Source organism: Protopterus annectens, chromosome 11.part0 (assembly GCF_019279795.1).
Source record: "Protopterus annectens isolate FY-2018-M chromosome 11.part0, PAN1.0, whole genome shotgun sequence".
NCBI lineage: Eukaryota > Metazoa > Chordata > Ceratodontiformes > Protopteridae > Protopterus > Protopterus annectens.
Window position 1 is genome coordinate 462,915,718 of NC_056745.1, and position 24,879 is coordinate 462,940,596.

Consider the following 24,879-nt stretch of genomic DNA (forward strand, 5'->3'; position numbering starts at 1 on the left):
GGGGTCTGCCATGCCATATTAGACTTCTAAGAATTGATAATGTTTATTTTCTGAGTCATGCGATTTGTTAGCTGAGATTACTAAGATTTTAATTTCCATTTAATAAAGCACATATAAAAATGTGGAACTAAGAGCCCTGTAAATGTCCACTGCTGTCAGCCCCAAAGCATTAAGGCTTAGAGATGTGGGAACTGTGATTACCTGTAGAATCTGAAGCAGTATGTTCTGTAAGGGAGAAGAAGAATCCTACTGATAGGAGAATTGACATGCACGGTAGAGTGTCTAGCATACACCGATAAGTGAAAGAAACTCAGAAGAGACAGTCTTGCAGAAATTAGTCTTTTGCTTGTTGGGTTACTATGTTAGTTATCCTGGTAAGGAAATACTTTGAGGCTTTACAATTTCTTGTTCACTGCAGCTATGGACATGCATTTGGTAAACACTTTGGTAAAAACTCTGTACCCATGAACTACCACATAGCTGGTAGTCTACTTAATGCCGAAAATGTGATGAGACCTTGGGACACAGGTGGACAGTAGTCTCTCCTTTGATAATCACATCGCCACAGTGGTCAGGAAATCCTTCTACGTGGCTCATCTCATCACAAAAGGATTCTCATCCAGAAAAAAAGAGGTCATTGTTCCCCCTCTACTCATTACTCATTAGACCCATTATAGAGTACAATGCCCCTTTTGGTATGTACCTCACAAGACGTCTACAACAACTGGAAAGACCACAGAAATACCTCACAAAGAGGATTACTGGCCTCAAACAGATGCCGTACGCAGACTGTCTCAAAAAACTACAGCTTTACTCCATCGCATATCGCCTACTCAGGGGCGATCTCTGTCTAACATACAAAGCTATGTCAAACCCAGAGCTGTTGGACATGCCCCACTTAAAGAAATCCCAATCCATCCGAGCTAGACACTCTAGGGACCTAAACCTTGTCACCACAATAAACAGAGCATGCTGGAGGGATAGATTCCTGTCCCAGAGACTTCCCATACTCTGGAACAGACTACCTATTTATGTCAAACAGAGCTCCTCATTAGCACTCTTCAAGAAAAATCTTGATGATTGGATAGGAAATGGGAAATTCACCCCAGGAATCACTTCTGTGGCTCTGCTCGACAGGGACATAGGAAAATAATTTTCTTGGGTGGCGAAAGCCAGGGTACATTTTTTGGCTAGGCTTATATAGGCCCTAAGGCCAATAGCCTAGTACCTACCTATGGGGTGGGTCTGTGGTGAGACCAAGCAGAAGTATCTGGAGATGGTAATGGCTTGCTTCCTTGCTTATACCTGAAAGTAAAAAAAAAAATGTAGATTCTTTACAGTCCCTGTGTGAAAGTAGACATTCCGTAGTTCCAAACAGCATTGCCAGTCTCCTCCTGACCTATGTGGAAGGACCGACTTTGCTATGACCATTCGAAAAGACTCTTTTGGAATAAGTAGGTTTACACTACTCAATCTGAGTATCAGTCTGGGGTCATTTGTGTTTTTGGGAACTAAAAGCAACCTTGAATAATAACTGGATCCTTTCTAGTCTGGCAAAACCTCTTGAATAGCAGTTTTATATATGAGGTTCAAAATCTTCTTTCTTGCTGCACTCTTTTGATGGGTATTAGATGCTATGTAATGGAAGTGACTTTATAAGTTCTGTACATTACTATCCTGATCCTTCATGATGACTATGAAGAAATGTAGACATTGCCATCTGTGTTAGCATGTCTGGCTGAAGTTTTGTACATGATTTCAGATTGACGTGTGTGATATATGCCAGCATGACTAGCTATAGCATAGTAAATAAGTTCTTGTATATTGATTAATATGTATGTCGTTACTTAATCTTTGTACCATCTGTCATATATGTATGTGCTTAGAATATTTAACTGCTTTATTGTTTATCAAGTAAGTGTTTTTTGGAGCTTTTCTCCTCGGGTTTCCAGTGAAAATGGGCCTCAAGCCCAGTTGGACCAACCCGGTTAACAAATGTCAAGAAATAAAAATAAATAAATAAATAATACTCTGTTAGTACAGAATATTTAAAAAATTGAGCAGCGTTATTTTACATGTCCAGCTGCACATTTTTGTGCAGGAGATTCTAAATGCAGGCTGTCAGAATTAGCTGATCAACAGATTGTCATTGGAATGTTTCCAGTTCTGTGTTTACTTTCAGAGACTGTTAACAGGATTGGACTTTCAAAACAGCTGTTTGTTGATTTTCAAACAGTGAAATGAAAATAAGAACTGGAGAGTTGACAGTTAACCTAGTTTATAAAAAAGCCTGCTGAAGACAGTTTAACAGTTGTGCTCACAGTTGTGTTATTGTTCTGACCAGTGGAATGGTTGATGCCCAAAGGACTCACCAAGAACTGTAAGCCTGCCTTTGCTCTGTTGTAATATTTAGTTTAGATCAGGGACAGTGTTCTTCAGTTAGACAGCAAATTATATCTAATTAGTCAGAGTTTTTCTAAATTTTGGATTTCTGTCCTTCAGTATTAATTTCATTTTCCTGGTGATTGAATTCTGTTTGTTTATTGAAATTACTATTTTATGTTTTTTAATCATTTTGCTCATTATTAAATATTTTTATTATCTTACATGGTGACTGGCCAATCAGTGTATTCTTTAGTGATTTAAGAGTGCTTTTACCTGCTTTGATAATTTCCTGGGCCACTCCAAAAGCCTTGCTGCTTTAGGTCATATGCTTTAATTTGTTTTAATATCTAATTTTAATTTCCGCAGCAGAGCTAGCCAGCCGGCAGTATAAACCTTGGCTCAAGATGATTGTCACTTGAAGTGACACCCTGACCCCATGTGCAAAATGGGAGAAAGGGAATGAGGTGGATGGATTTAATTTTAATAATTGGACACCTGTTTAAAAGGCCATGTAGACACTGTGATTAGTGGCAGCCCGTTACCGTATTATTATTTTGGGGAAGAGAGACAGCTGGAAATCTGTGTCAGGCTTTCCTGGAAGTGTTTGGATGTGTGACATTTAATTTATTTAAGTGCGAGTGTATCAGAGGTTTGAAACTGGAACGCATTGCTCTGAAGTGTGTAATAAGGAGTTACATTAGGGGTGGACATAAGTATAGAGTCCAGTCCCAGGTTATAGAGTGTATTTCTTTTGTGCTGTTAAGGGAAATTGTGAAATATTACTCCTCTTTTAGTGACGGCCTCACATGGAGTCAGTATTGAGGATTGAAGCTCCTTAGCTACTGACCCAGGATAGCACGGCTGGCCTTAGGCATAGGCGAAATAGGCGACCGCCTAGGGCGCCGTATAGGCCGGTCTTGTAAAGGGCGCAATTTTGGCTTATTTATTTTTTTATTTTAATTAGTTTAATTAGTGCATTCTTTCTTCCCAGTGCCTGCAGCAGGTGGCGGGAAGAAAGAATGCACTAATGTAACTAATTAAAAAAAAAAATAAAAAATACAAGGGCGTCGAAACCATGGGGGGTGTGCGCCCTCCCACTTTTACAGCTGCAGCAGGTCGATTGCGCTATTAGTGTGTTCTCCTTTAATGAGAATCATGCATGCTTACGCCAGCTTGGAAGCAAATCCAGATGTTCTTCATCTCACATTGCTGCAGTCATAACCTGTGGGTAGTCCGCTGTCCTCGGTCGGCCCGAATACCAAAGTGTTAGGCTGGCGTCGGTCATGGTCGCTCAGATCTGACGTCAGTACGCCGTGGTACTAAAGCGCATGACCGACGCCATATCCTCAGTCTTTCTTGCCGCATGGTCCGAAGCAGAAGCAGCGTTTGCAAGTGCCGTTCGGCGTCCTGAAATTTTCGTATTCTGAGTTTCAGACCGAAGACCAAGTTGGGCTAAGTACCCCGTTGGGGAATATTTTTGTCTTTTCTTGCCTCAGTTAAATCCGGATGTCAGAAAAAGTGAATAATTGTATTTCTTGTGGGAAACAGATACCTCATAGGGATTACCACTCTCTTTGTATTCCTTGCTTGGGGCCTGAGCACGACGTTGTCGGGTGTCGCTTTTGTGCTAGATTTAATAAGCGCACCATTAAACGCAGGTTAGATTGTGCTAGGCTTGTCTTCGGTAAGCGGTGTAATTACAATATGCCGTCGGATCCTTCGACGCCCGCTACCGCTAAGAAGCGTAAGGAAAAATCGTTAAAGTCCAAGCAGGATGAGTCGTCCGTTACGGACGCCGGTTCTTTAGAAACTACAGTGGAATCTGTGGATCCAGCCAAGGTTTCAGCTGAGTCTCAGGGGGAGCCTTTGATTTTGCAGGATGTGGCCTCTCAGGAGTCGGGTCAGGGCTGAGGGGGCCTCTCAGGTCTCTGTAGTCCCTTCTTTGCATAAGGTGGTTAGGCCTTCTACTTCTGTCTCTAAGGTACCTTCCAAGGTCAGGCCTGGTTTGTCTTCCTCTGGCGTCAGCCCTAGTCCTGCAGGTTCTGTGCCTAAAAAGTATATGCTGAAAATGGCAGAAGATTTGATTTCCTTAATCAGGGGTTCTTTGCCTCCTCCGGATAAGAGGCCTAGGGTGGAGCCAGAGGTGGAAGGTTTGGAGCATTCCTCAGATTACTCGGAGTCTTCGGCTGAAGACATTCAGGATTTTCCTCCTTATTCTGATTCAGATGCAGAGGATTCTAGTCCTTCTGCTTCCCCCCCAGAGGATTTTCCTTTTTCTGAAACCCTGCATTCCATGAGGGAGCATTTTAAGTGGGAAGGTCAGGATTTCTCAGATTCTAGAAAGAGACTTAGGGAATTTTTGTTTTTACCACAGCATAGGCCCTTGGCTATACCCCTGTTTTGGATGTTGTTCAGGATGTTTTCTCTGAAGCTTCCCTTAATCCTGATTCTTTGCCTCCTGCCCCGGTCAAGCCAGACAGGTATTACAGAGTGCCAGAGGCGCATAAATATTTGTATAAGAGCCCGAGAGCTGACCCGGAAACTATTAGCCAGGGACCTAAGGGTGTCAGGGCTTCTGTTGTAAAGAATCCAGTTCCTATGGATAAAGATTCTAGAGCTTTGGATAGGTGGGGTAAAAAAGTGTATACCTCTTCCACTCTAGCAATGAGGGCTTTGAATTGCCAGTTTCATATGCTGAAGTACCAGAATTTTCTCCTAAGTCAGTTAAAATCTAAGGTAGATGCTTTGGCAGAGGGCATTGAGTGTAAGGAATTGCAGGATTTAGTTCATGCCTCTGATCAGGTGGGTAAGCATTCTTTGCAGTGTGGTTTTGATGCTCTTCAGGCCTCTTCCAGGGTGGCTGCCACTGGATCAGTTATTCGTAGGCACGCCTGGCTTAAGGATCAGAACTTGTCTGAGCATGTTAAAGCTCGAATTTTGGATGCTCCCCTTCAGTCTGAAGTTCTGTTTGGTTCTCCTGTGGAGTCAGTTTTGAAGAAAATGGAAGACAAAGCTAAGTCTATGCAAACAGTTAAGGATTTTTTACAGGTGTAGCCCCCTAAGTTTAGCAGAAATTGGCCTACTAAGGGATGGGCTTATCCTTCTTCTGATTTACAGTCTAGAGGCAGATCTAGACGTGGTAGGGGCAGAGCTCATGCTCAGGGTTCTTTCAGGCCTAGGACATGGAGTTCCCCTGCACAATTTTCAGGTGAGGGCAGGGGTCAGCCTTTTCGTAAACAGACCCAATGACCTGTATCTCCAGCTGCCAGATCCCTCCTGTCTGGCAGCACCTCTGGGAGGAAAGTTGGCACTTTTCAGGCAAAATTGGCTTTTAGTCACTCAGGACAAATGGGTGTTGGACATTATAGATCGAGGCTACAAGTTTTATTTTCACACCTTGCCTCCTTTCAAAGGCATGCCAGACGTTCCTTCTCAGCAAAAGGTGGAGGCTCACAAACAGATTTCTTTACTTCTAAAAATGGGGGCTATCCAGGAGGTCCCTCCGTCAGACGTAGGCCTAGGGTTTTATTCTCGCCTGTTTCTTGTACCAAAGAAAGGAAACACTTGGAGGCCAATTCTGGATTTGTCTATTCTCAACAAATACCTGGACATTCCAAAATTCAAGATGTTAACTTTGCAACAACTTCTGCCTCTCTTAGGCAAAGATCACTGGATGGTAACTCTGGATCTCAAAGAGGCTTATCTTCACATTCCTATCAGGCCCAGCTGCAGGAGGTTCCTGCGTTTTCGGGCTGGAACTTTACATTATCAGTTCTCTGCATTGCCCTTTGGCTTATCTACTGCGCCCAGGGTGTTCACAAAGGTCCTGGCACCGGTGATAGCCTTCTTACGGTTAAGGGGAATACAAATTTATCCTTATTTGGACGATTGCCTGATTCTGGCTCAAGACAAAGTCAAGTTACTTCACCATCTACAGTATGTTATGGCAGTGTTAAGGTGCCTAGGGTATTCTGTGAACGAAACAAAGTCCAGTCTAGTACCCTCTCAGGACATGTGCTTTCTGGGTGTGAGACTGAATACAGCCTCTCGGATGGCATTTTTGACCCCGGACAAACAAAGAAATCTTACCCTTTACTTCCAACAATTGTCTCTACGGTCCAGGCTGACTGCAAGGACAGTCCTTCAAGCCTTTGGGGTTCATGGCATCTTGTATTCTGGTGCTTCCCAATGCCAAACTGCATATGAGGAAGCTACAATGGTATCTCAAAAGCGTATGGACTCAACACTGCCACGATTTGGACACTGTCATTCAGATAATACCTTGTATCCAAAGGGAATTTTTGTGGTGGGCTCAGGAATGTCACCTAAACAAGGGACTCTCTGTGACCCGACCAGAGGCGAGTCAGATCTTAACGACAGATGCCTCGGACATGGCTTGGGGAGCACACTTCAATGGAAAATGGGTTCAAGACACGTGGCCTGCCAGACTACAACATTTGCATATCAACATGAAGGAGATGTTAGCAGTCCAATTTGCATTGATGGCTTTCAAGGATCTACTTCACCCAGGACAAGTGTTGATTCAGACAGACAACACAACAGTCATGTGGTACATCAACAAGCAGGGGGGAACCCATTCGTACCCTCTTTGCAGACAAGCTATGATTTTGTGGGAGACTGCTCTCAGTTTGCACCTCACTCTTCAGGCAAGGTTTCTGCCAGGAGCACAGAACTCCTTAGCAGATGTTTTGAGCAGGCAGATGGTGGATCCCCACAGTGGAAATTGGATCCTCATGTTTTCAACAGTTGACGGTGGCTTGGGGACTCCAGACATAGATCTGTTCGCTTCTCCACTGAATTACCAACTGCCAAAGTTTTGCACAAAGCTGTTTCACCCAAAAGCTTGGAAAGTGGATGCTCTATCATTCAGTTGGAACAACCTTCACGTTTATGCCTTTCCTCCTCTGCCTCTCCTTCCCAAGGTGCTCCTGAAGGTCAGGCAGGACAAACCTTGCATGATTCTGATAGCTCCAGATTGGCCACGGCAGCACTGGTACCCTCTGCTGAGGAGTTTAGTACGGGAGCCTCCTTGGCCTTTGCCATTAATTCCACACCTTTTGTCCCAGGCAAGCAATCATTTCCGCAATGTCAGGATTCAGTCCCTGCATCTGACGGCCTGGCGTATTCTGTTTTAGACCCTGGGGGGTCGCAGCTTCCTCAACAAGTTTTGAATGTCATTTTGGAGGCCAGACGGCCTAGTACAAGGAAAGTTTATGCTGATAAATGGAGGAGATTTTTTCTTTGGAGCAAAGCAAAGAGCTTTGATGTTTCAGTACCTAATTTGAGTGTTTCACTTCAGTATCTTACAGAATTATTAGACAAGGGTTTGTCTTTCTCCTCTGTAAAGGTTCATGCTGCAGCCATTTCTGCTCACTATGACTGTGATCCACCATTATTCTCTCATCCTTTGTTCAAGCAATTTCTTAGAGGGGCAAAGAATATAAGACCCCCACGTAGAGCTCCTACTCCTTCCTGGGATCTCAATTTTGTGTTGGAAAAGCTCACTTTACCTCCTTTTGAACCTGCAGCTACTTCAGAGTTGAAGTTTTTGTCTTGGAAGACTGCTTTTTTGTTGGCCATTACGTCTGCTAGAAGGGTATCTGAATTACAGGCTCTAATGGCAGTTGAACCCTTCCTGATATTTCATAAGGATAGGGTCTCCCTACATACTAATCCTACTTTTATGCCTAAAGTTGTTTCTAATGTGGCCTTAAACCAATCTATTCATTTGCCTACATTTTATGCTGATCCCCAAAATAAAGGGGAAACATTTTGCATTCTTTGGATATTCACAGGCAGTTACGTTATTATTTGAGCAGAACTAAAGGGTTCAGACAGTCCCAACAGTTATTTATTTCTTTTGCCTTGGGTTCTCAAGGAAGACCTGTTTCAAAACAAACTATTTCTAAGTGGATTGGCCATTGTATTGCTTTTTGTTATTCCCATCATGGTAAGGAGGTTCCGGCTGGAATCAGACCTCATTCCACTAGGGCTACTGCCACTTCTACTGCTTTTTTAAGGGGAGTAGCTACTAAGGATATTTTGGAGGCAGCTACCTGGAGTTCAGTGCACACTTTTTCTAAACATTACCATCTCCCTCTTTATTCCAAATCTAGGGCTGGGTTTGCCACTGCAATTTTACAGGGCATGTTAGCAGCTCCTAATGCTATCTGATTTTACCAACCTCCCTTTACCTTTGCTTTGGGATTCTACCCACAGGTTATGACTGCAGCAATGTGAGATGAAGAACATAGTACAGTTTTGTACCTACCATAAATGTAGATGTTCGAAGATCCACATTGCTGCAGTCCAATTTGCCCTCCCTCCTTCCCCTCTGTAGTTTAGGGTGGCTGTGTGGTTTGTGGTGTATCTATTGTTACTATTTTGGTGATTGGGTATTTTTCTATTCTTTGCTATGGCCTTTCTTTTTAAGGCCTTCTGACATCTGTGGCAAGAAAGACTGAGGATATGGCGACAGTCATGCGCTTTAGTACCACGGCGTACTGACGTCAGATCTGAGCGACCATGACCGACGCCAGCCTAACACTTTGGTATTCGGGCCGACCGAGGACAGCGGACTACCCACAGGATGTCCTTCAAGGATGCATCTGCAGTCCTTACAAATGGGTTGTCCTGTCGTCAGGCAGCCCTTCGGTCGGCCGGATTCCAAAGTCTAGGTCTGGCCTCGGCTGGTGTCGCACTTCACCCGACGTCATAGCTGCAGTTATTCGGGTATAAAGGCATCAGCCGACGCCATTTTCCTCAGTCTTTCTTGCCGCGTGGCACCCGAAGCAGAAGCTGTTCGCAAGTGCCGGTCGGTCAGATCCAGAGATTACTACTACCGAATACTACTTTGAAGACTTCTAAAAAGCTAAGTACCCCGTTGGGGACTCTTTCTTGCCTCAGCCGATGTCAGAGAAAGTGAATAACTGTTTATCTTGTGGGAAACAAATACCTCATAAAGATTTCCACTCCTACTGTATACTTTGCTTAGGCCCAGACCACGACGTAGCAGCTTGTCTAGCCTGCGCTTCTTTTAACCGACGGACGCTTAGACGTCGGTCGGAGTTTGCTGAACAAATTTTCAGCTCTGATTTTGCCTACATTATGCCGTCGGATCCTCCGACAACGCAAATTTCCAAAAAACAAAAAGAAAAGGACCGACACTCGCGGTCCGCGGTCTCGGCCGAAACCGCGATTAAGCAAACCGCGAGTGTCTCGGTTTCAGCCGAAACCGAGCAAGTGGTTTTTTCTCCAGCCGAAACCATGCCTTCTACCGAGGCCTCCTCTAACCTGGTAGAATCTGCTTCTGAAATCCAGCCTTCTGTTGCGGTTTCTCAGGAATTATCAGACACAATTCCCCTGGATATTTCAACCCCTGCACGTGGAGCTGCTAGGCCTCCTGCAGCCATGTCTATTAAGGCCTTTGCCAGGGCTAAAGCAGCCAAAGCTTCAAAATCTGTGCCTGCCAAACCCCCCTCACACAGGCCCAGCACTAGCTCTCATATGTTATCTTTGGCTGAGGATTTAATTTCTTTAATTCGTGGATCCCAGCCTCATCCAGACAGGTCCTCTCTCCCACCTCCAGAAAAGAGACCTAGAGCAGAGCCCCCTGAACCAGTATCCACTGATGGTTCCTCTGATGAATCAGAACATACAGACCTTCCTGAGGCTTCTTATTCTGCTTACGAAGACTCTGATGCTGAAGAGTCCATTCCTTCAGCCTCTCCACCTGAGGAATTTTCCTTTGGGGAAACCTTGCATGCTATGAGGGAACAATTTCAGTGGCAGGGCCAAGATTTCTCAGACTCCAGAAAAAGGCTTAGAACCTTTCTACATTTGCCACAACATAGGCCTTTAGCTATACCTCCAGTTCTTTCTGTTGTAGATGATGCATTTAATGATGCTTGCACTGCCCCTGATTCATTACCTCCGGCTCCTGCTAAGCCAGATAGGTTCTACAGGGTCCCGGACACTCATCACCATTTATACAAGGCTCCTTTTGCAGATCCAGAGACCATCGCCCAGGGCCCTAAAGCTGTAGCTGCTACTTCTACTAAAAACCCCTTCCCCTCTGAAAGGGAATCCAGGTCCTTAGAGAGATGGGGTAAAAAAGTTTACACTTCTGCTACCTTGTCAGCTAGGGCTTTGAACTGCCAATTTCATATGATTCAATATCAAGAGTTTATGCTTGACCAGTTAACTAAAAAGCTTTCCTCTGAAGAATCTTTAGATAAAAAATATGTTCAGGAAATGGTACATAACATACAGCAGGTTAGTAACCATTCTTTAAAATGTGGCTATGATGCACTGAAGGCTTCCTTTAGATCAGCCATGACTGGCACAGTTATCAGGAGACATGCATTGTTGAAAGAAAAGGCATTACCAGACCATGTCAAATCAAAGCTTTTGGATGCACCCATGGACAAGGTCAATTTATTTGGTTCCCCTGCTCAGCAGGTGCTAAAAAAGATGGAAGAGAAGGCAAAATCTGTACAAACGGTGAAAGATTTCTTACAGGTTCAACCTCCAAGGTTTAGCAGGAACTGGCCATCCAAGAATTGGTCCTTTCCGGACTCCTCTAAGGCTCAGAGAGGCAGGAATAGGCATTCAAGAGGCAGAAACCAATCCAGGGGTGCCTACAGGGGACGCCAATGGCAAGGTAACAACCAGCGAGGCACGGACATAGCCACCACCACTACAACAACTCAATCACAGTGACTTGACAGTGGCACCGCCTACCAGGGAACAACTAGAAGCACCCTTAGGCGGAAAACTAACCTTATTCTCAAAAAACTGGCATTGCATCACAAGGGAAAAATGGATTTTGCAAACTATAAACCAAGGTTACAGGTTCCATTTCCATACTCTACCAGGGAAGAGAGGAATGCCAAACCTACCACCTACTCAAAGGACAGAAGCTCTAAAACAAATATCTCAGCTATTAAGAATGAGAGCTGTGGAAAAGGTACCATCTATGGAACAAGGAAAGGGATTTTACTCCAGACTCTTCCTGGTACCAAGAAAAGAAAAAAAATGGAGACCCATTCTAGACCTGTCTGTTTTAAACACATTCCTTATTGTTCCAAAATTCAAAATGCTGACCCTACAGCAGCTTCTTCCCATGCTGGGCAAGGAGTCTTGGCTGGTAACTCTAGATCTCAAGGAGGCATACCTGCACGTCCCCATAAGACCAATTTGCAGAAGATACCTCAGATTTCTTGCAGGATCAGAGCATTATCAATTTTCAGCATTGCCCTTTGGCTTATCTACTGCGCCCAGAGTGTTCACGAAATGCCTGGCATCAGTAATTGCTCATTGCAGATTTCAGGGAATCCAAATTTATCCCTACCTGGACGACTGCCTGATACAAGCGGACAACAAAAGCAAGCTAGCAGAAGACTTACAAAGAGTCATTTACCTGCTGCAAGCCTTGGGATATACAGTCAATATAAAAAAGTCAAGGCTGATTCCATCCCAAAGAATAACCTTTCTGGGTGCAGAGCTGGACACATCAAAACAAATGGCATTCCTAACTGCAGAAAAGAAAGAGCAACTACCTCTCTACTTCTTGGCATTAACAAAGCAGAATCACCTAACTGCAAGAAAAGTACTGCAAGCTCTAGGCTTCATGGCATCCTGCATAATTCTGGTCCCTCATGCCAGACTGCATATGAGAAAGCTTCAGTGGTACCTAAGGAATTTGTGGTCCCAACACAAGCACAGCCTAGAAACCAAAATCCCAATAATCCCATGCCTGAAACAAGAGTTCCTATGGTGGGCTCAGGCCTGTCAATCAAACACAGGATTGCCCTTCTGCAACAGCCAACCAAGCCAAACCATCACGACAGATGCCTCAGACCTCGGTTGGGGGGCACACATGCAGGGCAAGTGCATACAAGGCTTATGGACTCAAGACCAGCTGCACCTACACATAAATCTAAAGGAAATGCTGGCAGTAAAATTGGCAATCCAGACATTCAGACCATTTCTCCAAGAAGGTCAGTTGATGATAAGGACAGACAACACCACAGTTATGTGATACATCAACAAACAGGGAGGCACCCATTCATATCCTCTATGCCGGCTGGCACTGGACCTATGGGATGTGACCCTGAGCTACAACATTCAGTTACAAGCAATTTTTATACCGGGGAAAGAAAACATTCTAGCAGACATATTAAGCAGAACAACCACAGATGCCCACGAATGGATGCTTCATCCGGACATCTTCAAAGCCATCACAAGGGAATGGGGATTACCACAAATAGACTTGTTTGCATCCCCATTCAATCACCAGCTAAAGAAATTCTGCACAAGGGCGTACACGAATGGATGCTTCATCCGGACATCTTCAAAGCCATCACAAGGGAATGGGGATTACCACAAATAGACTTGTTTGCATCCCCATTCAATCACCAGCTAAAGAAATTCTGCACAAGGACGTACCACCCACTTGCTTGGAAGGTGGACTCCTATCTTTCAGTTGGAAAAACCTGACAGCATACGCATTTCCACCACTTCCTTTGATGCACAAGGTGCTTCTGAAGATCAAAGAGGACCGTCCAAGGATCATTCTGATAGCTCCAGACTGGCCAAGACAACATTGGTACCCATTGCTGAGGAGCATGTCTCGGGAACAAATATGGACACTACCCCTGATACCATTACTGTTAACACAGAACAACTACAACATCCTGCATCCAAACCTGAAAACTCTGCAGCTAACTGCCTGGAACATTACATAACAGCAATTAACCCAAATTTATCCCAAAGGGTTAAAGACATAACCCTGGAGGCTCGCAGACCTTCAACAAGAAGGAATTATGCAGCAAAATGGAAAAGATATCTCATTTGGAGTACTGCAAAGGGAGAAGATGTGACTCGGGTAAACATGGCCAACATCCTGGAGTACTTGGCAGAGCTCTTCCACACAGGCCTGTCCTATTCTTCCATCAAGATATATGCATCAGCTATTTCAGCACAATACAGCTTGGATCCTCCTGTCTTCTCTCATCCCCTGCTCAGACAGTTTCTGAGAGGAATTAAAAATGTAAAACCTCCCAGCAAAGTGCACTTGCAAAACATGTCAATGAGTTTAACTCACATTTCTTTACTTTTAAAGTATTACAAGTGCTGGGAGACAATGCCAGGGGAGGAGATAACATTAACCAATTGGCCTGCATGGAATTAAAATGGATACTTCTACTGAAAGCACATGTTAACCCTGGGATAAACCAATTTGTGTCTATAAAACCTATATTAAATAATAGACCTCTATAACAGTAAGTTCAATTTTGAGGCAGCCTCAGTTTATTTTATTTTATTTTATTTTATTTATTTATATTATTATTTTCATTTTTATTTCATTTTTCATTTTATTCCTCATTGAGTTTTCATCGAGTTTTCATTGAATTGAATATTTATTAGTTTATCAATTTCTATTAATTTTCATTAATTTCTAATATTGTGTTTAGATGTCATATTTATACTGTATACTATATGACTATCTTATGGATAGGATTTATACCATCAACTAAGCCTTGAAATACTATAATTCATCGGTTGGGCTTAATATATTTCATTTTATTTCATGACTCTTAATATTTTAAGCATTTATATAGGTTATTATTAACCTTGTTGTATCATGACATATATCAAATGTGACACCCTTACAAGTTTGATGTGAGGCCTTTTTGATGGATGTTATTTTTATAACTTGTCCTTTAGCCCTTAACTTTAGTCTATATATAAGGCGTTATTATTACAGATTTGGTCTTCATTTTAAATATATACATTTTTTTACTTTAAATACATACACTTTTTACTTTAAATACATACATTTTGAATATACCACAGTACTGAGCTTCATAATGAGCTCTTTGTTGGTTTATAACAGAATTTTATAATATAGAATTTCATGCTTATGAGTAAGCTAATACATTTGGTCATAAAATACATATAATAGAAGGTTTATATTCCATATGTTCGGCGCATACTCGTTTTTACACGAGTAGGATACACTGAAATTTGATAAGAATAATGAGCCATGATAGGAGGTCTCATGATCGTTGTCACTATGTTTAAATAATTTTATATAGTGCTCGACTATGATATATGCACTCCATAAATTAGATATCAAAAAATTTTTACGGTTTAATAAATGAAATCTTGCTGGCCGTCATTTCCCGTACATAAGGAGAACTTTGAGACGGGAATGGTATACTTTATCACTTACAGTGTTTGCTTGAAAATGTCATATATTGAAGGGCTTCATTTTATATATCTGGCGCATACTCGTTTTTTACGAACATGTTACCCTGAGATCTGACAGGAATGATGAGCCATGATAGGAGACTTCATGATTACTGCCACTAGGTTTAAACAACCTTGTACAATGCTTGGTTATGATATATGCACTTTATATATTAGCTACTATGAATATTATTATGCTTTACTGCAAAATTTTATTGGCTGTCATTTCCCGTAAACAAGGAGAACTGTTATTTATTTTGAGACGGGAAAGATACATTGTATCGCTTACAATTTCTACTTGAGAATGTTATACGTTTTCTGCATCAGCAGTTATACACATCTTTTGCAAATGTTTGATATGCTATATAAATACTTTTTATGTATTAAGAAAGTCATGAGCACTTTAAATGTTGGAAACCTTGGAAATTTCTTTAACTCTTTAATTGATTCATCATTGTTTAATTGAAGCATTTGAAAGACCCGCCAAAAATGTTTCATTTGTGCATATAAAAAGAAAAAGTCTCTACTTATAATTGTAACTTGATCTGAAGAAGCATAGCTTGTCTATGCGAAAGCGCTTATTTTATTTTATTTTACAATAAATTTTATTCTTGTTTGCTACAAACGGAGGTACTGTTTTATACGTGGTGACTCCTTCTGTTTCCTGATATACTTCATCAGTTTCTGAGAGGAATTAAAAATGTAAAACCTCCCAGGAAACCACCATTGCCAGCATGGGACTTAAACTTTGTGCTAGAAAAATTGACACTTCCTCCTTTCGAGCCAGCAGCAACAGCAGAATTACAATACTTATCCTGGAAGACTGCTTTCCTGCTGGCAATAACTTCAGCAAGAAGGGTCTCTGAACTACAGGCATTAATGGCAGTGCAACCCTTACTGATCTTCCATCAAGATAGAGTGTCCATGAGAACAAATCCTACATTTATGCCTAAGGTGGTATCCAGAGTGTCATTAAATCAGGCTATCCACCTACCTACATTCTTCCCAAACCCACAGAACAGGCGAGAAAGACTTTTGCATACCTTGGATGTACACAGACAGTTACGCTACTACCTGGACAGGACTAAGTCCAATAGAAAAACTGACCAGCTTCTGGTAGCATATACCACAGGAAAGGAAGGAAAACCAATTTCAAAACAGACAATCTCCAAATGGATAGGAAATTGCATTAGATTTTGTTACTCCTACCATGGAAAGAAAACTCCAGAGAACCTCAGGCCTCACTCCACAAGGGCTACAGCCACTACCACAGCTTTCTTACGAGGAGTGGCTACCAAGGACATTATAGAGGCTGCTACTTGGACCTCCGTGCATACATTTGCCAAGCATTACAATTTACCTTTATACTCTAGATCCCGAGCAGGTTTTGCCACTGCTGTTTTGCAAGGGATCCTAGCTACACCATAATCTCTACTCTTTCCTCCTCCCTTGTTTAGCTATTGTATTCTACCCATTTGTAAGGACTGCAGATGCATCCTTGAAGGACATAGTACAGTTTTGTACCTACCATAAATGTAGATGTCCGATAGGAATGCATCTGCAGTCAGGATTACCCACCCACCTTCCCGTCTGAGGTACTCCTAGGGTATTTGCCAGCCTTCAGCTAGTTTGGGGGGGATCTATTATGGTGTATTTGTTTGTATATATGTACATACATGCTTATTTTTGTGTTTGCTCTCTACTATTTGGAATCATTGGCATTTATCCAAATTTAGCCTTCCAAGAGGGCACCTGGCATCTGGGGCAAGAAACACTGAGGAAAATGGCGTCGGCTGATGCCTTTATACCCGAATAACTGCAGCTATGACGTCGGGTGAAGTGCGACACCAGCCGAGGCCAGACCCAGACTTTGGAATCCGGCCGACCGAAGGGCTGCCTGACGACAGGACAACCAATTTGTAAGGACTGCAGATGCATTCCTATCGGACATCTACATTTATGGTAGGTACAAAACTGTACTTTATGACTGCAGCAATGTGGATCTTCGAACATCTACATTTATGGTAGGTACAAAACTGTACTTTTTCAGTTGCGCGCAAATTTTAAGCTAGCAGTTCCGTGAAGTGGGGGGCTAAGTCCATGTGGCAGTTTGATTTAGAAAGAAGGTGAGTAAGTGTATGCATGTGTAATTCAAACTGTTTGTTTCTGTATGCGAGAGAAAAAGAGATTGTGTGTGGTGTTTGTAATCTCAACCAGTGTTAAAAGGTCACTCGAGGAAACTTCTGCATCCTCTCATCTACACTGCAGTCAGGGAACCAGCCCATCTGCAAAAGGAAGATGGGCATTTTGAATGCATTTCAGTGGTCTTAAAGATAGCTACTTCCCACTGAAAATAGCACATGCATTGTTTCTTATAGTGACACTTAACTAGTCGATGTTGCTAAAAGGATTAAACAATGCTAAATATAATACCATCAGGTAACACGCGTTTACAGGGAGCAGAAAGTCAGGAAAGCTTAGCGTTTAGGGACTGTATACTGTTTGCATGCACTTCTTGTCAATAGACCTTATTAACAATTATGCCACTTGTCTAACTTCGTTAACACATCTAGTAATTTATAAATCGAGAGTAAACTATTAAAACACTGTGGACTGACAATGACAAGCACCAACGCCTAGAAGGAAATTCAATGGACTCCTTACAGTAAAATGATTCTAGTAGACAAGCGTAGTACTCATTAAAATGCAGATGTTACATTTATTCGATTAAACCATTTCATTAGGTCAGCCCCCCCCCCCCCCCGCAAGAAAAAAAAAACAGCTGGTTGATATTTTCATGTGTAGCATTTTTATACGCAAACACGCACACACACAGCATATTAAGTACACTCGACCATAGGCAGTTTTCTGTTCTACTCACGGCCAGCCTTAGGCATAGGCGAACTAGGCGACCGTGGTAGAGGTATGTATATCAGTATATTAAAATGTACATTCCTGGATGGTTCTGTTCTTTTAATTGATTAGATTCAAAACCCATCGCCATGTAAATATAGCCACTGCCCATTTCATTTTCAACATTCATAAGATGGCGATCAGCTCAGGACTTCCCAATTCCAATCAGACAAAATAAAATCCCACACAAAGAGGTGATAATTCAAATTAGACTTGATAGGTCAGGGAGAAGCAACAGAAAATAGTTTGCCAAAAAAAGGCAATGGATAAAAGTCACAAACATACAGACTCATAAAGTCTTGTTGGGCTCCCACTCTGTTTCACATCTCCTAGCGAGTGGCTAAAAGTCGCAGGTCAGACAGAAACATGTGCTTCTACATGATAACTAGCTAAGTAGCTGAGTTACTAGTCTGAAAGATATCAAAGGCTCATTTTATCATCATTGTAATGAAAGAAGTTTTCTGTTGCATTTTTATTACTTTTAGTTTTACAGCAAGTAAAGAGGGTTGAGATTTTTTTTGTGTGTTGTATGATGTGGTTTGTCAAATATGTAACCCAAATAGTCAGACTGCAGGAAAAAAACAGATCTTCAGGATCTGTTCTGGTACAAGCAGGTATGTGCAATTCACGTGGTTTGTGAGTGTATGCATGTGTGCATAATTGGTCCGACTATATGCACGAGTGAATGAGAGAGAGTGAGAGAAACAGATTGGTGTGTGCCTTAACTTTCCACGTTTTCATAGGTTCATAGGTTAGTACTAAGCTAACTGCCCTTGTGAGCCATTTTAAGCCTAGCCAATTATCCCTTGTAAGACTCAAACGCTGCACCTTGTGTTTGTAAGGCAAACACCTTAACCATTAGGCCACCTGCTCAACCCCTCTTTAACCTGCTCTGATTCTCATAAAATGTGAGGTTTTCTGACAAATCTTTGTAGGCTGCAGTTGCTAAATGACAGACAATTGATGTCCTTCAGAAAATGCACATTAGTGTTTATGTTAAATCTATTATTACAACCTTTTCAGTGTTTACGAGGATTAGTTAAATTTCCATAATAATGGATTTTTGTCCACTTATTCTTGAGCTAGAAGATTGTGTGCATGTGTGTGTGTGTGTGTGTGTGTGTTGGGACAGGGGAGACTGTATATGTATGTGTGTAAGAGACAAGGAAGAGATTGGTGAGTGGCTTGATTCTCAACTGTCCCAAGTTCACAAAATATACATGATCTTATCTCAGGTTTTTGGTTTGTGCCTTGTATAACTTTTGATGTGGGTTTTCCTGCAGTTTCAATGAAAGTGAGTTTTGCTATTTCAATGACTATGAGTTTCAAGGGCAGACAAGTTTACTGCTCATGCTAAGTCTGTTTTCATTGTGAGACTGTATTGTTTAGCAAATGGCTATCTGTGTTTGTGCTATTTCAATATATGTAATCATTGTAGAAGCAAATAATAGAATATATGCGTAGTAACTGGTGAGATAATCAAGTAATGGAATACTGGAATGGCTGAGGAGGGGGTTGCTGCTGGGGTTTGCTGCAGGAGGGGCTGCTCTGGGGTGGCGGTCTATTACCCTTCCTAGAACCCTATTTGACCATGATCTGGCTCTGGTATTTCAAGTAGAAAATACATATGCAAAGGTAGCTACAGTTTAACTACATTGCAAGGAATCTTTTTTCTTCCTATGCATTTAAATAATTTAAGGAAATGACGGGAGTTGCTTTCTTGGGGAATGACCCAGTGGGTGTGGCTCAAATAGGGGTGTTTCATGAGTGTGGTGAGGGTGGAGCTTAAGGGGCGCCGGAGCACTACTTCGCCTAGGGTGCTATTTCGGCTAAGGCCGGCCCTGCAGGATAGTAGGGAACGTCACAGTGGCCATCCACATAGTCAGTTGGAGTGAGAGTCAACACCTCACTGCCATTAGAGTGGGACAGTTGGGCAAAGTTTCAGGAATTCTCTAAAAGTGTTGTTAATACTGTAAAAACAACATTGGTGCATTTTATTATTTGATGATAGATTGAAGGCATCCTATCTTTTCTTATTTTGGGACATTAAATATAAGTGACATTTTGCCATTTAAAGTGCTTGTACGTGTGCCAGATCTAAAGATTGTTTGAGTGTGTGAGAGATGTTATATGTAAACATGTTTTATAGTTCTAGTGAGATTTACATTAATGGGAAAATGTTGAATATTAAGCATTTGTACAATGCCACAAAATCTGCATGGTCTATGGGAGTTAAATTAGATTACAATAGTCTATGTTATATATTGACAATAGTGGCTTTGAAAAATTACTTGCTGTACACGTGTATGAAGCCCATGTATATTAAGGTTGTGGAGATGATAGAAGTGGCTGCATTGAAACAACTGGATTCTAAAACAGTACTAAAATTTAGTACACTACTACCAAGTGGGTATGAATACTGAAGTAAATTGATGGTGTTTGAAATAATGTGGTAAAATGTATTTAATTATGCTTAATTATGCTGATGCTATGTGTCTTTCAGTAGTTAGTTATTTAGTGTATAGATTGTAATATTTAAGTAATCCCCTAGAAGGCATGAATCTGAATTGCTAGGGTAATAAAATTATTTCATTCACTGCTTCCTAGTCTTCATGTGGTGGAATGAGCTTTTCTTACTTTTGTTTTGAAGTGAAATAGAGGGAGAGACAACACCTGACTGCCTTTAGAGCAATGCAGTCGAGCAAGGTCTCGGGGATCAGACTGCTGTTTCCCAAAGTAAGGCTATGGTATCCCTGCTGTTACTACTGGTTGTTAACCATCTGTGAGCTAAAAAACATTATGGAGGCTGCTGTGGGCACATCATGCCTTTGGGGGGTGTGATTATTCTGCTTTTTGCCCTGTCTGAATCACAGTTGATGTGGACTCAGTTGCCTTCTGGAGAGTAGATACTGGTGGAGTCTGATGTTTTGCATCCATGGCTGGGAGGATTTCTTTCCTTTTCCATGTTCTCCAGGAAATTACTGACTGGGCCAAAAAAGCACGGTCCTGTCAAAAGGTGTATTTAAAAAATGTCACTCTAGTATCCTTGGCGAAGTCTATTTGCAGTTGTCTGTTGCTCATGTTGCACTGTCTGTAGAATTACACAACAAAGCCTGTCATAGAAGATGAGATTGCGATCTAATACTATAGCTTAAATTTCAAATTCAGACAATCCTTACAGCTTCTGGCTAGCTCACTCTGCAAATGCTGCATGTGCAATAGGCAGTTTAGCAGACTCAGGATTGTTGTTCTGGAGAATGAACAGCAGGCCAGCACTGAGTGGGAGATTTTTTTTAAAGTGTTGCCACAGCAATAGTAGAATCCTGCTTGTGAGTCACTGTCCGGCAAGTCCAGTTGAGAGGCTGGATGGATTTTATTAGGTATCATTGGGAAGGGTGCTACAACATTGGTTTTCCTGTTCAGTGTAAACAACAAGATACACCATCTTGTCTGTAGGAAGGACTGCCCAGATAGAAGGCATGAGAGACTTGAAAACCACTTGCAGGATGCATTGAAGAGAGATTGTGGGGTCTTCAGGCCTTCCCTGTCTTTGCCTAATCCTTTCTAGAACATTTCCACACTTGCATTCAGGCAAGGATGATGGAAATTATTATCCTTATCTTCATCAGTATCTGGGGAAGGGAGACTGATACGGGACATCTTCGTGCTTCATTTTGTATATTTGCTTCTTGTCAGACCTTGGAGGTGGCAGGTCCAAGCAAGACAAAAAGGGCTTGCTCAAAGCTCATTGAGGAAAGCCTGTTGGCTGAAACTGGTCTGGTTTGTTTATTATATTTAATAAAAGTTTATATACTTATTAGTGTCTTTGGATGCTTTTTGATGCTTTACACTGAATTTGGTGCTGGCAATTTTTTTTCTACTTGGGATAGATAATCCCAACAGTGTGATGAAGGCAGTGGTCAACCCTGGGCCGAGTGTGGGAAGTATCAACCTCAAAGGCTGCTTAGCTGACCTCTGTGATATCAGCAGTGGCTCTGATGGAATCGGTGCTGAAACCAGTGCCGATTGACAGACCCAAGCCCTGTGTCTGAAGGAAATGTCAGTGTCAGTAGCATAATTATGTTAAACCTTCCCTAAAGGCCTGTGGTCTGATGATAACAGCTGAGATCATCATTAGTGCCTGGGTATTGAATTTTGAAAGTGGTGAGTCAGAATTTGTCATAGACTTTGTGAGAGAGCCTTGTGTCAGTTTCCATTTTAGTAGCTGGCATGGAATGACTTCTGAGTGGTCTTGAAGGCAGAGCCCTACAGTGGGCAAACATTTTTGCATCATTAATAGAAGACATACTGTGTAACTTGAACAGTTTATCAGGTGACTTTTCAGACACAGTTCGAGCAGAAGTCTTTGAGGCCCCAGATGGAGAATGAGTAGTTGACAGCTTTACAGCTTGCTTCTTAAGGCCTGGAGAGGAATCTTGAACTGTCCTTATCAGCTTTATCCATGTTATGCTTTCTGTTTCTGTCTTATTTTTTATCTTTGTACTTGGATCTGTTGTTGCGGTCTCTCTCTGGGGAACAAGCTTATTTGATTTAGATCTTGGAACCATTTTTAACTTCATCTTATTTCTTCTACCTTAAACTGTTTTGGATGTGCAGGTTTACTTCTGTCCCACTGCACATCAAAATGATCTGCTAAACTAAACACATAGGTTGTTTTTAGTTTGAGATGGGATTTCATGTGCACATTTGCATTTTGTGAAAGCTTTTGCATGCATAATGTAAGAAAATAGTGATGCTGCACAAGAAAAAATGTTTGAGTGTCAAGGACCAAAAAATAAAACAGCATGTGTGCAAAAGACTGCCAAAACACAACCAGGAAAGATAAACAAGTCTGAAATCACTAGGCTAAGCTGTACATGTAAGAATGCATATTCTGCGGTCAAAAAACAAAACAAACCTTTTTTTTTTCTTTAAAACAATGACAGAAATGAATACAAAAGCTGTTGGGGAAAATGACCGAACACTGCTGTCATGTAAGAAGGAAAAATGGGTGAGGGTATAAAAATGCCAATGCCTAGGGCGAGGGTAAGAAGTCCACTTGCTCAGAGGTGACCTGTGCCTGACATATAAGGCCATGTCAAACCCAGATTTGATGAATATGCTTCACCTCAAAAAATCTAGATCCCTCAGAACCACAAGGGCGGGAGACTTAAACCTTGACACGGTTATAAATAGAACGTGCTGGAGGGACAGATTCATCACCCAGAGACTCCCTATGCTGTGGAACAAAATCCCGGTACATGTGAGGCAGAGCACCTCTCTGGCCTTGTTCAAGAGGAATCTTGACCAATGGATGGGAGATTGCAGATATACCCCAGGGATTACTTCAGTGTCACTGCTTGACAGAGGCACAGCAAAATGATAGGCATAGTTTTTATTCAAACTAAAGGGGTGGCGAAAGCCACATAACTATGGGCTAGGCTTATAAATGCCCTTGGGCAGATAGCCTAGTATGAACCTATGAACCTAATACTGTGAGAGACTAAAATAAGCAGAAAAACAGATTGGATTTGAAGTTGATAGGTTGAACAGATGGATACAAGCAGAACATATCTCAAAGGGCATCAAAAAAAACTTTTTTTTCACAAATAAATAAGATTTATCAACAACTTATCCTGGGGCTGTTTCTTTGATGCTAACTATATGTATAACAAAATAGATCTGGAGAGGAAACTCATTTGAAAGGAATTATGAGTAAAATGGAGGGTCTCATAGCCTGGGAAAGTCTCAGATGCTGAGCTGACTAAATGCCTGTGGCTTGGTGATGAGAATGAGCCTCCTTATCTCAGATCTCTGGTTTGCTTTATTTTGCAACTGAAAAGCCTGAAAATTTGTTGGATGAAGTAAAATTAATAGTTGCCGAATTCTTGTCCATGGTCATATAACTAATCCTGCCCCTCGTATATGTAGTGTCATATGCATCTTAGTGCTGGCAGTGAAAGAAACGCATTTTATTCATTTACTGCAATTGTAACCATTGCCTTGTTTAACCAGATATCATCAATATGAAATACTATTGTTAAAGTAAGATTTAAGAAAACATAAAAATGCAAACTAAAAATAAGGATTTTGGAGAACTGTATCGATGTGATGTCCATCTCGCTTTCATTCTTGCGTCCCACTAGTACTGAATGAAGGCGAGATGGACAACACACATGGAATGTTATGGTGAGTACATAACTTCTTTATGTGATGTTGTCCTGTCTCGCCTTCATTCTGTATTTGTGGGATGTAAGAATGAGGGCAAGATGGACATGGAACGTTATGGTGATTATATGACTTCTTTTTTGCAGGTATTAAAATTACATTTTTACTTGTTGCATTTTGATATTATGCGTTTAAGTAATTATATGAAATTTAGTAATCTCCAGATCAAGCAAGACTAAACAGAAGGATGTCTTATACTTATTGAAGAAATCAACTTATTTATTTATTTTTTTATTTACACGTTCATCAGGTTAGTTCCACAAGGCGAATGGCTTCGTTTAAGGGGAAAACTTAGGTGGTATTCATACTTAACTTACAGGGCACTGGGGAACTTTCCCTACTGTTTTCATGTACGGGGACTCTATTGAATGCAGCACTTCTGATTTCCAGTCCGAGCGGAGGCAGCATGGACAGACTGTGAGAAAGTATGGAGTCTAGCAAATATGTTAAGGAATTAGATTCACAAGTTAATAGTGAATCACATAGCTTAGATTGGAGAGAAATAGATGGATATGGTTGGAAATCATAGCACTGAGTTAAAGGCCGGGCTAGCCTTTAAAAGAGAAGTCAGGCAGTGATTATGGGAAAGCAGTCTAGCTTTCACAAGAGTTATATGCAGTGGTGGATGGAGAAAGGGAAGCAGTACCAGTAATGAATTCAGAAGATATTTTTCTAGCAAAATCTCTTCAGGGAAGAGGATTCAGCACAAGCACGTATTGTTACAACCCTCCAGTCGGGAGGGTTATGGGATGACTTACTTATGGATTTAGCAGATATGAGTGATCCAGAAAGTGGCAAAAATGTTTCCTGGGGTGAAATCATGGACAAAATACAGAGAGAGGATGGTCAACTAGCAGAACAGGCAGTAAAGAAATCCTATGCAGAAATGGTGAAGATAGGAACACAGAAAGAAAGATTCTACAGGTAGCAAGAAGTTGTTTAAAGAAGAAGAGGGGGGAAAAATACGTCAAACTTGATCGATACAAGGTTTGGTATGAAATAATTGTACCTCTTGGAACTAAAGCAAATTAAGTAATAAAGAGACTTGCTATGACATTATTTTTGAATCTGGACAAA

The 24,879-nt window shown here is 41.6% G+C and overlaps 1 protein-coding gene across 1 annotated transcript in view; it reads left to right on the forward strand.

The window, feature by feature from the left end:
* The window catches only part of MCM10 (minichromosome maintenance 10 replication initiation factor), a 948,221-nt gene that overhangs the window by 217,359 nt on the left and 705,983 nt on the right, over positions 1-24,879 (forward strand). The window lies entirely within an intron of this gene.